Raw genomic sequence first — 13,309 nt, 5'->3', positions numbered from 1 at the left:
TATAATCCTTTTCAATAACTATTTATACAATTGCAGCGTGGAAGGTGTTTGTAAGCCATTTAAGAAACACACAAAAGCCGTTCGATTCACTTCAACATTTAAGTTCAATTTGTCAAAATATTTTCGTCGCTAAAGTCCACGACCTGTTCACTGACAAAAATCCGTTCCTTTGAGGATGACCAAGGAACTGTGTTTGATAATCATGTAACGCCTAATACCAAAGCTACAAGCAGTCTACCTTTACCGGGTACATCGAACCCATGTAATAAGGGAAGATTTGAGGGAAGGAAAGAGGGAAACCCGTCTGGAACTGGAGATATAATAAGTAAAGATAACAATAGGAATAAAACTAGGAAAGGCCCCGGAAAGACATGTAACTTTAGAAAACCCGAATTATGTCCTTTGGATGGTTCCTGTCTGGTTACCAACGTAATATATAAATGTGTAGTCAGGGATGAAGATAAGCTAAACAAATTTTATATAGGTAGTACGATAGACTTCAAGGCGAGATATAGATCACACATGAGCTCTTTTGCTAACGACTAATACTGTAACTCAAATACACTTCCATCGCATATACAGAACTTGAAGAAAAATAATAAGAATTATCATCTAGAATGGTCCATCATTTCTAAAACCCCAAATTTCAAGAGAAATATCAACAAGTGTAGGCTATGCATAAGGGAATCACTTACAATCCTTAGGTGTTATGGACCGCATATTCTGAATAAATTTACGGACGTGATTCCCTTTTGTATACATAAATTTTCTTCTACATTCCTAAAAACCTACAGGAATAAAATAATTTGTAGGAAGTAATTGATTTAGCTTTTACAGGGTGTATTTTTCTGAATCGCTAAAGTATTAACTCTAAACTGTGATGAAAACATATTTTTCTCGCACCTTATTATTATTATTATTATTATTATTATATGCTTGTATGCTTGTGCAGATGAATTATGTTCCATCTCGTGGGATGTTTATATGTATATTCTATGATTAAATGTTCGAATTATGAAATGCTATTCGGTTGACCTTGCATTTGTTTGTTCAATAACTTTAATTTGATATATATATATATATATATATATACACACAAATACATGCAAATACACACACATACACACATACACACATACACACATACACACACAGACACACACACACACACACATATATATATATATATATATATACATATATATATATATATATGTATATGTATATACATATATATATGAAACTAGAAATGTATATATATATATATATATATATACATATGCATGTACATATATACATGTATGTATCTATGTATGTATGTGTGTATGTATATAGTTATATATGTATGTACATATGCATGTATATACATGAATATATGCATGAATAAATATATTTACAGGTATATGTATATATAATTGGATGTCCACAATCATTAGCTAAACCAATGATACAAAAATATCGCAGACGGTTAAGGATCCTACTGACATCGGAAGACTGCAGATCGACTTGAACGCAAAATATAAATGTGAGGAGAATATGCAGTTCAATGGTGTAAAATTTCAAGCACTCTGTCAGCCAACAGACAAACCACATCTGAAGTACTCGGGACCAGCACGCTATGCAATCAGAGAGTTAGTCAGTGCGTGATCAAGGAATCCACATGAGCAACGACGTAACTTTCCATGAGCGCATTGCTCAGATGACATAAATATGCAGGCGGGTAACAGGCTGGATCCTTAGATGCTTCAGGACCCGAAAAAGAGACACAACTCTTCTGCCTTAAAGAAACTTGTGTAATATCTGTGAAGTTTTGCATTAAGAGCGTCGTCGAGTGGAGCGTCGCGCGAAGCGTCAGAAGTGCTCGTGTACATATATATATATATATATATATATATATATATATATATATATATATATATATATATATATATATATATATGTATATATATATATATATGTATGTGTATATATATATAATAACAAAAACTGTCCGATGAACGGCAACGCGAAACTCAGAGTAACGTGTTTTGTAGAATGTTCTGCTGCTTTAAATAAAGCATATTATTCTACCACTGGTATTTGAGTACTCTTTTTTGCACCTTCTTTCACATTCACATTTATGTGTTTACTCCGGTATATATATATATATATATATATATATATATATATACATATATACATATATATAAATATATATATATATATATACATATATATATATATATATATATATATATATATATATATACATATATATACATATATATTTACATACATATATATATATATATATATGTCGATATATATACATGTATAAACATATATATATATATACATATATATACATATATACACATGTAAAATATATATATATATACAAATATATATACATGTGTATATATATGTATATATATACAATTATATATATATATATATATATATATATATATATATATATATATATACATGTATATATATACATATATACCTATATATATACATTTATATATATATATAAACTTAGATAAGCTTAGATATGTTTCAACCAAAGATTGGTCAAGGCCATGTCTAACTTAATAGCACTACCTGATAGGATTATTCGAAACCTGTTTAAGTCAAGTTTTGTTTATGGTCCATTCAAGTAGTGAGTTCTTGTTGGGTGAGTTGTATCCAATTATGGGTAGCTTATCTGGTATTCTTTGAAGGAATCTATCCAGACTCCGTTTAAATTTGAAGGGGATCCTTTTCCTCTTTGATCTCTTTCGGGACAAAGTTAAATAGGGAAGGGCCTGTTGAGGAAAAGAAATTGTGTTGCAGTGTACATGTATGCTGTGATCTTGATTTGGGCATGGGACGTATGGCCCGTGGTCCAAGTCTTAGATGAACCTTAAAGCTAATGTTCAGGTCGTTCGGGAAAAGTCGGCGGTATATTCTCTACATCGTACAAATGACGTACCGCTCACGGTGACGCTGGAGAGAGTAAAGTTTCAAGGCTTTAAGGCGATCCCAATAATCAAGAGCAGCCATGCCTTCAATTCGTTTAGTGAGTGCCCTCTGGGGTGATTCAATCCTGGAGATGTTCTGTCTTGTATTGGGAGACCACAGTGGGAAGCAGTATTCGATGAGTGGCCGTACAAAGGAGGAGAAATGTGGTATGATGAGACCTTGTTCTCTGGACCGTAAAGTTCTTAAGATCCAGGAACTCATCCTACGAGCTATATCGACCTTATTGTTGATGTGTGCACTCCAACTGAGATCGTCATCAACAATTACACCCAGGTCTCTGATATTGTTAGAGGCTGTGAGCGTTTCCTCTGAAGGAAGGAAGTATCTCTGTTTTAGTGAGGAATTTCTTCCAAAATGCATCAGCTGAAATTTTCCCTCGTTCAGTTGCATTTTGTTTCTGTCTGCCCATAGACTCACAGCATATAGATCAGACTGGAGTTGAGTTCGGTCTGCTTCTTCATTTACGATTTGCTGGAGCTTAGTGTCATCAGCAAATACTTTCACTTTTCAATAATGTACGACACTGGAAAGGTCGTTTATGTAAATTATGAAGAGTAGCGAACCCAAGACAGTCCCCTGGGGAACACCGCTGGTGACTTTTGCTGGGCTTGAGTTGACTCCATCAACTACAACATGTTGTGTTCGATTCGCCGGGAAATACTTGATCCAGTGTAGAACTTTTCCACGGATTCCAACATTTGCCAATTTTGAGAGTAGGATATTATGGTCTACCCTGTCGAAAGCTTTACTGAAGTCAAGATATATGACGTCAGAGTTCGGTCCTGTTCCCAAGGCTTTGAGTACATCTTCAATGTGGTGTAAGAGCTGTGTTAGACAGTCCCTGCCACAGCGAAAGTGATGCTGATTTGCATTTAGGATTTTCTGGGTCTCCAGGAAGTCAGCTATCCTTGATCTTAACACTCTTTCAAACACTTTAATGATGTGGGAGGTGAGTGATATTGGGCGATAGTTGAGTGCGAGGGATCTGTCTCCCTGTTTGAAAACCGGGATGACTTGACTGGGATAGAAACTCTTTCGATATATAACCTGCGTCTAACGAATTTCTCCAGATGTTGGTCAGAGGGACTGCAAGTTGATAGCTACATTCCTTCAGGAGACTGGCGGGAAATCTATCAGGGCATACAGAAGAGTAGTATTTAACCTCATTTATTGCTGCTACGATGTCAGTGGCAGTGAAGGTTATGTCTAAGATGTTTTGTTGGGAGTCAACTTCGTTCGCTTCTCTTACGTCAATATCAGTTGGAACACTAAAGACAGAGCAGTATTGTTTCTGCAGTATTTCTGCCATTTCTTTAGCATCGTGTTGGGGAATGCCGTTATCATCAATCAATTGCCCAATGGGTGAGACTAGTTCTATGCTTACTTGCATAAGAATAGAACACTTTTGGGTTCTGTTTGATGTTTTTGATTACCCACTGATCCTCCACAGCTCTTTGATTTTCAATTGAGGTTTTCATGTCGGTCTGCAGATGAGGTTTTTCCAGCTCTAGCCTTTTCCTTGTTGTTGAATGTGGATGTTGTGTGTGGGAATATTTTAATTGGTTGATTTTTTTTTTGAGTTTTTTGATGCGCCTGATGAGTGTTTATTTTTCTTTTTAGGGGCCCGGTTTTCGTTTGCGTTAGTTGATTTCGTGGGAGCGTGTTTAGAGCATGTATATGTGACAATGTTTTCAAAGTGCTGCCATGCGGTCTCAATATGGGTGGAATTGAGAGTAAATGACCAGTCGATGAAAGACAGATCCTTTCTGATTGCTCCCCAGTCCGCTTTGTGGAAGTTTATGTTGTCAAATGGGTGCCATGGAGTGGGATTGGCTGGTTTGGTTTTTATATGACGGGAATTAAAATTGCAGAGTATCATGTCGTGGTCTGAGAGGATAGTTTATTCAACTGAAATACTGTGAACGAAGCTAGAGTGATTGGTCAATACTAGATCCAAGATCGTTTTATTCTGTCTCGTTGGTTCGAGCATTAGCTGAGTCAGGAAGTATTCATTCATTAGATTAAAGAGGAGTTCTGCTGCTACTCTATCTGATGCATATATATATATATTTAAAAAAGATGTGGAACACGAGTTGTGATATATAAAAAAAAGGAAATGAAGAAAATGCTGACAAAATAATTTAAGTAAGGGAGAGTGTAGTTAATTAGGTGAAAGTTCTTTTTACCGGTTGCGCATTTGTTATGCATATCAAAAGATATGAGTTCCTCATATCAAAAAATAGAGTTCCTTTCTAATTGATTTTTTTATCTTAATAGATACGACAAAAAAATCAATCAGAAAGGAACTCTATCTTTTGATAAACGTAACAAATGCGCAACCGGTAAAAAGAACTTTCACCTAATTAAATACACTCTCCCTTTCTTAAATTATTTTGTCAGCATTTTCATCACTTCCTTTATATATATATATATATATATATATATATATATATATATATATATATATATTATATATATATATATATATATACGTATATACATATACACACACACACATATATATATATATATATATACATATGTATATATATATATATATATATATATATATATATATATATATATATATATACATATATATACATATATATATATATTTATACATATATATATATTTTATGTATTTATATATATATATATATATTTGTACATCTATATATATGCATATATACATAAATATATATATACATATATATATATTCATATATATATATATATGTATATATGTATATATACATATATATACCTATATATATATACGTATATATATATATACATATATACATATATATACATATATATGCGGCCTAACAACTAGGCCACGCTTCATGTATGTATATATGTATATATATGTACAATCATATATATATATATATATGTGGGGGGGTGTCTTTGTGTGTGCGTGCGTGTGTGTGTGAGAGCAAATGTGTGTGTAATCGTGTGTGAGTAATTGTGTGTTTGTGTGTGTGTGAGTGTGCATGTGTATGTGTGTGTATAGGGATTAAATATATGAAGAGAGACATTGAAAATATGCATACAGAACACATATAGTCATGCAAACATAAATTTATGCGCACACTCATATATCAATTGGCACGTACATAATACTACACATTTACGCACAAATACACACACACACACATATAAACGCACGGACGAACACACACTCACACACACACACATCTATACATGTGTCTGTGTGTTTATGTGCGAGTGGGTGGGCGCGTGTGTAAAACTGTGGTTGATACATTTCATGGTTGATTATCGTATTTCTGTCGTATATTTACCTATTTTTCGTTTTTTCTTTTCATCCTCTGCAGCCGTATGGAGTACTTTTCTTCCTGTTTAAAAGAAGTGAGTCATGCCTGTGCTGAACACTTCACCAAGCTCCATTATGATAATTGCGTTGGTATGTTATTTAAAATGATTTCAGTGTTTAAATTGTTTGAAAGTAGAAACTAAGTAAAGCAAAAACGAAACATCAACGAATTCTATTTCACACGACAATATTATAATTTCTTAACGCGATTTGATGTCTCCCTAACATTAAAATGAAATTTAGTACTTGGAAAACGAACAAATTAACCTAACCTAAATCATTGTTATAGGCGATTTTGGATGTCAGCTGTTTTATGGTTCTATACATTCTCTCGTTGAGAAATTTTCTATGAAGTATATGTATAGGCACTTCAGTGCTTTATTCCCGGGCCTTTGTATAACTTCCCAAGCTCCCTGGTTTGGCAATGTTACCGAGGAACCTTACCAGTTAGAGATAAACCCGCCAGGCATGGTTCTTTATGATCGCCCACTTGTCCAAGATGCGAGCAGAGCAGTGAAACTGTTCTGCTCGCAATTGTGCAGTGTCCGAAGCTTTCGGAATTGTGGGTTTCTGTCGAAGAACTACTGTCACGTTTGGGAATTGCATAAGTACTTTCCGAGTCAATAATAAAGATTGTTCCACCGCCATCTCTGAACAGGCAAAGAAAGGCATGTTTTCTGTCTGTAGTGGCTGTGGAAAAATAGGTTGTGTGCAGAAAACCCATATAAGGAATACTGACAGAGATCTTCATCTCCAACCTTGGTTTGGTTAGATTTTTAATTTTCCGCCTTAAATAGAAAATAAGGCTGGAGGAATGATGCTTTCCCCTTCAGGTGTATATGAGAAAGGAAGAAGAAGAGAAGTTGGCAAGCATTTTGAGTGTATGAGTCTGCTTAAGTGAGAAGAAAAAGGATCATAAAGGCTTCACTGATGGAAAGTGGTTTGTGGAGTTACACCCATCTCTCATTTCATAACGATTATCTATTATATTTTATATTTTAAATTTTTAACCTCGTCTATCATTTTATGCACATCCCCTAGTCTGTTCCCTCTTTATGTAACCCTTAATGGTGAATAAAAAATCTGTTCGTAACCGTTAAATATACTGTTATGAATTTAACCGCGCAAATCATAAATCAGCAGTTATATATTAATCTTATTCACATGAACTTAAAAGTTGCATTGAAGTTGAAATGCTGTGATCACCATTAAATTATAATTGTTTTTCTATCTTCTTAACGTAGCAAATTCAACCGCTAGCATTTCAATCGCTGGCATTATGAAACCTCAAATCATATTCACGGTACCTCTTATATATACCTTGAAGTGATGGAAGAGAAATTGAACTAAGAATATATTTGATGTAAGAATAATAGAAATAATTTGATTGCTTTCACGTTTGTATTTTTACATATTTACAACATATCAACGCGTTATATTTATGGAGAAACAAATCAAATCAATCTAACATAATTATTAAGAAGATGCATGTAAGCGTGTATATATGTCTGCATGTATGCGAGTATGTTTATCTGTATACAAGTATGTATGTATGTCTGCAGTTTAAGGACTTCCAATATTTTACCTAGAATCTTTGGACTCAAAAGTCCGGTTATCTTGTCTCCATGTTGTATAAAGAACAGAGGTAACTCGTTTTCATTGAAAGGGACAAGAGTTCGTTGTACTCTTCACGGACAAGTCCATTACATAAACCCCGCTACTTTATATATTTACCTCCAAATCGATGAAATGCAAAGTTGAGTTCTACACAATTTGAACTGAGAAGATAAAGAGCCGGACTATATGACAGGAAGAATTGCATCCGGCGTACAAACAAGCGCCAGCCCGCTGTCTTGATTCTCCATGTGATTAAAACTTAATATATCTAATAATATTTATTAAGCTCCCGTAATAATCCTCAAATAACATCAGAAATTATGAGAGGCCACGTTAGATAGTTTTTCAAAGAAACCTAAACCCACATTACTGAATTATATGCAATAAACAACTTCTTAAATAAAAATCAATGTTTTATTCAAATACTTCAATACATATTATTTCGCTTTCATTACAGGTCAGGTTCCAGTCAGTAATTAGTCTTGAAACTGTCTCTATGAAATATATTCTGAATACATGCAGAAATAAATATTTATTGATGTAATTGCATATCTTTGATCCATTATTTTATTATTATTATTGATGTTGCTGTTGTTGTTGTTGTCATTGTTCATCGATTGACATGCACTGTGCCTCGCTCTCGTAAGTTTGTTGTTGTTTGTACTATTGTACAAAGTGGTATATTTTGCATTTGTTATTGTTAAAGATTTCATTTGTAGCCATTGAAGCGGCAGAGTTATTTGTTTCTTTACACTAACAAGTCTCTCAGTTTCTGTTTAAAAACAGATAGATTAAGGACAGATTAAGGACAAGGGGTGTCTGTCCGCTGAGAAGAACAGCTTGTTTTCCACACAACAAAACAGACAGTAAAATTGTAAGAGTAAGAGACAGTATCAAGAGCAGTAACTACAAGAAGAAAACAGCGCGGGAAATATATTAAAGTAAATTCCCGATGCTGATAATCACAACAAAAAACAAGATGGGGAGAACACTGCCACCTCCACCACCATCAGTGGCAATAGTGCACCGAACACCACCACCATCACCACCAATATCCTCATTAGCATAAAATGAAACAAGAACAAGCGTGCATATCCCATGTGACCGGTATCGCCGATGCGATGAGGCAGTAATGGAAGAAGGTTTTGCAAATGAATTGATTTGAAATAATCACAAGCTGTATCGTAGAGTACTGACGGCCAAATATGTCCCTAAAACTGGCTAGAAAGGGACTAATTTGAGGACAGTTTTATACAAGACAAATGTAACGAGAAGTAGAACAATAGATCTAGCAACAAACCAGTTCGCACCTGAATCCATTGTGAATATCATCTCACCAACTTACTTTGGCTTGGAAGAGCAGGCAGTGTTTCTTTGTATGGAAAACTTGGTGAAAATTGTTGTGTGGTTGGCAATACTGAAGACAGATACTTCCTACTTTGGCCGGGTGCTCATGCAAAATAAAGTGAGGGTAGAGTGAGAAGTACTGCGTACCAGCAGTTTTATTAAAAGGTGTATGAATATGGCAAAAATGGTCAGAGTGAATTCTAACGACGCATCGATAGAGTATAAGGGGAAGGAACTTGGCACAGTGGTCCGGACTATGTCATTTTTGTGGAATTTCCAGGGGCAACTTTTAGAAACTACTCCTGTTTTGGGGAAGTTTTCACAGTTAAAACTTATTTTATCGTTTTCACTGCTTATACTCCATTTTATGTAACCCCAGACTGTCTTGAATTGTACTGTCTCCAGATAAAATACCCTATTCATAAGGCTTCTTCAGGTTGAATAGCCCATTCTTTTCAAACGGTCTCTGAATAAGGTTACTTTATAAATGATTAACCAAAGACCGAGGTGGTTAGAATCTTGCTTCCGACCACAGGAATCCAGGTTCTTTTCCACTGCGTGGCACCATGGGCGTGTGTCTTCTCCTATATCCTAGGGCCGACCAAACACTGTGAGTGGGTTTGGTTGACAGAAAGTAAGAGAAGACTGTCATGTGTCTTCGTGTCCTTCGGTCTGTATTTGTCTCCCATTGTCTCCCTTGGCAAACACTGTTGGTTTGTTTGCGTCCTTGTTACTTTGTGGTTCGGCCTAAGTGATCTATAGAAGTAGTGCTAGATTTTTAACAAAATATGTCCCAATAGCCGTTTGTGCAATTTAAAAATATCTTCAAGATGGTGTTCCAATATGGCCACAATCAAATGACTGAAACAAGTAAAAGCTAAATCATAAAGACGAGTTATTTCCTATTTGCTTCTATTTTGAAATCAAAGGAAATGTCTAGTTTTCTCTTCAAACTTCTGCTCAACTATTATAGATGATCGATGAGCAGTGGAGCACTATAGCCAAGTATTGAATGGTATTTTCGGGGTTTTGAATAAATATAAAAATGCAAAGTTTAAAGAAATATTAGACACTTTTCATTCATTCTAAGGTTAAGCAAACAACAACTAACATTAGCTACCCAGAGAGAAATCCGTGTTACACAGGTTTATTAAATATATCAAATTCTACTGTTGAAATTTCTACATACGTGTAGTCCAATATATTTCTTAAGAATCAGAAATATTTGACTTTTTAATCGTGTAAATGGTAACTACTAATGATATAGTAGCATTAATTTTCGTAACGGAAACGAAGAAATTGGAAAGAGGTTATCTGCTCCAGCGCTCTCAGACTTTATTTCAGTACGCTGACTACAGAAGACAGACAGAAACCATTTCATTTACAATAAATATTAGTCAAAATGTAATTCGAAAACACTCATTTCATCTTTTATAGACATTAATTCGACAGTCAGTTACGATAGCAGACGTTCGTGAAACATTACCAAATTCACAGAGACTATTTCTGATACTTATAAATAGTGTGACAGAATAAAAATTCTACATATCACGGTGCATATAACATAAGAATATGGAGAACAAATTTAGGGCGGTGAGCTGGCAGAATCGTTAGAACGCCGGGCGAACGGCTTTCCGACACTTCGTCTGTCTTTATGTTCTGTGTTCAAATTCTGCCGAGGTCAACTTTGCTTTTCGGGCTCTATAAATTATGTACCAGTTGCGTACTGGGGTCGATCTAATCGACTGGCCCTTTTCCCCAAAATGTTGGTCCTTGTGCGTAGAGTAGAAAAAATTTGGTGGTCGATAAAATAAATTCAAGTTGAGGACCAGGTTCCGTCTAATTGACTCAGTCCATTGTGCCAAAACTTAAAGCAATACATTACAATGATTTTATAGAATAAATAATATTTGAATGTCGATGCCGAAGTAGACGAAATAAATAACAATACATTTCGAATATCTGTTACTTACAATATGGAACACGATCTTGATTCTAAGAGCTCCCAACATCACCTAGCAATATTATCAATTACTATAGATAGTAGTAGAATTTGATTGAACTCATGCCTAGTGTATTTGGCTTGTATTTGTCATGATAGTGACAAATCAAAACGTCGTTTTCGATTGAAGCCCTTTATTGCAATTTGACTCATTCTACTAAATGAAAATACTAATCTCAGGAATGCAGCCAACCTCCTCTACTCTGCTATTCTGAATATTGCTCTTTGTCAATTGTGGATCGGCCGTTAACAAAACTAACGGCAGATCCACAATTAACAAAAATGCACCTAAAATAATTTAGTGAAGATATGGTATATACTATTTGATCACACGTGGTAGTATATACTATAAAAATATTAAAGAATTGTGATATTATTTCGATACAGTATTGATATTATAGAAATCAAATTCTTCATAGTATATTTGAAGCTACATGAAGCAGATTTAAAATCTGCCCTCCACAGTATATAACTTCCCACATAGTTAAAAAATAATACTAATGACAAATATCAATTGAAGTCTCCAAGCTGGTGAAGTGCTGCTCTTTGTCCCTATGATTTAATGACTGCGTGCCTCTTCACTTGATTTCAGTATCTGATGTGAAAGTACCCACCATTTAGTAATTCGTGACTAACAGTGCTTGCTAAACTAGAACACTTGTGGCACGGATCCTATTTTAGCTGGTCCTCCCTTGCCGCTTTCCTAACCTCGATTCCTCCCTTGCCGCTTTCCTAACCTCGATTCCTCCCTTGCCGCTTTCCTAACCTCGATTCCTCCCTTGCCGCTTTCCTAACCTCGATTCCTCCCTTGTCCGCTTTCCTAAAATTTCCGTGAATTACAGTAAAGAACAGTCAACTCTGTTTCACTTCAGTATGTATAATACTAAGGTATTCCGCTCAGTGCTCCTTGTTACTTATCATCAGTGTAGATATCTCCAACAGGACACTGCAATAATATTATTTCGATAACGTAGGGATTCATTAAGTCGTACAAATTTATGGTTATTTTGATAGTATATATTTATAGTTGAATATATACTTTGATGGCTCTTTCAAGGAAAATTAAATGATCTTTCGTTGTGGATTTCTTAAATCATTTCTTTGAAATCGGTTAAGTACACTTGGGAAAATGAAAGTTGGTATCAACTTATAAAGTTGCATCGTTTCTAATTTTAATCACAAACCATTATCTTCCTAGTGATTTCAGTTTCATAACTGCAACTGTGAAATCTAAGCAAAGTTCATGTTTAATTGTTCTGTGAACATATCCATCACAATTCATATATGTATTTTATTAAGTTTTATTTCGATATTGCTTAAAAATTTGGTGAGAAGATATAGTCTTGCCGGTGATAGACTTACTGGAGCCTTTCCTATTAGTTGCATCTATTTATGAATACGAATTTTAATAACTAATAGAATATCGACTCCATTGCGTCTTATTAAATTCTCACTTACAGGCCTACTGCTGTTTTTATAGCATCGAATGTTGATTTCTTTGTCAAATTAATGTTTTCTTTACAAATAAATATAAAGTTATATTATGGTCACCAATATCGAGAAACAACGGCTAGCGTATTGCACATAAGAGCATTTGGTAAATGGTATCTATTTTAATGAATTATGCGCAGCAGTTCTTCATGCAACTCTATATTTGGAAATCAGAGTATGAAATAGAGAATTCGCCCAGATATAAGTCTGTCTTTATTCCCATCTTCTGTTATAAAGCTATACTTTATTCCTTGGATGTTCTTTTTAATATAAAAGGGACAATATTGGAGTCCTGCTAGAATAGATAGCACGACGGGCAAAGTTCTTAGTGGTGTTTCGTCCGTCATATTATTCTGACTCCAACTTGCCCCGAAGTCATTTTCGCCATTTAAGCTTTCTGGCTCAATAAAATAAATAGCAGTTGTGTATTGGGCTCCATATTACTGACTCACTCCTGGCTCAAGATTACTCACCTTGTGTGAAATTAAAAAAAAAATAACATTTGG

General features: G+C 34.7%; 1 protein-coding gene across 1 annotated transcript in view; it reads left to right on the top strand.

Annotated features, from left to right (window-relative positions):
* The window catches only part of LOC118766390, a 29,418-nt gene extending 20,908 nt beyond the window's left edge, over positions 1-8,510 (top strand). Inside the window, exons 1-2 of the transcript XR_005002325.1 lie at positions 7,571-7,709; positions 8,421-8,510. The gene's annotated coding sequence lies outside the window, so the exon portion shown is untranslated. Of the gene's footprint in view, positions 7,710-8,420 lie in introns of the transcript that reaches the window.
* The last annotated feature ends 4,799 nt before the right edge of the window (positions 8,511-13,309 follow it).

Source organism: Octopus sinensis, linkage group LG15 (assembly GCF_006345805.1).
Source record: "Octopus sinensis linkage group LG15, ASM634580v1, whole genome shotgun sequence".
Lineage (NCBI taxonomy): Eukaryota > Metazoa > Mollusca > Cephalopoda > Octopoda > Octopodidae > Octopus > Octopus sinensis.
The sequence above is the reverse complement of the archived record's forward strand: the minus strand, read 5'-3'. Positions and strand labels throughout refer to the sequence as shown.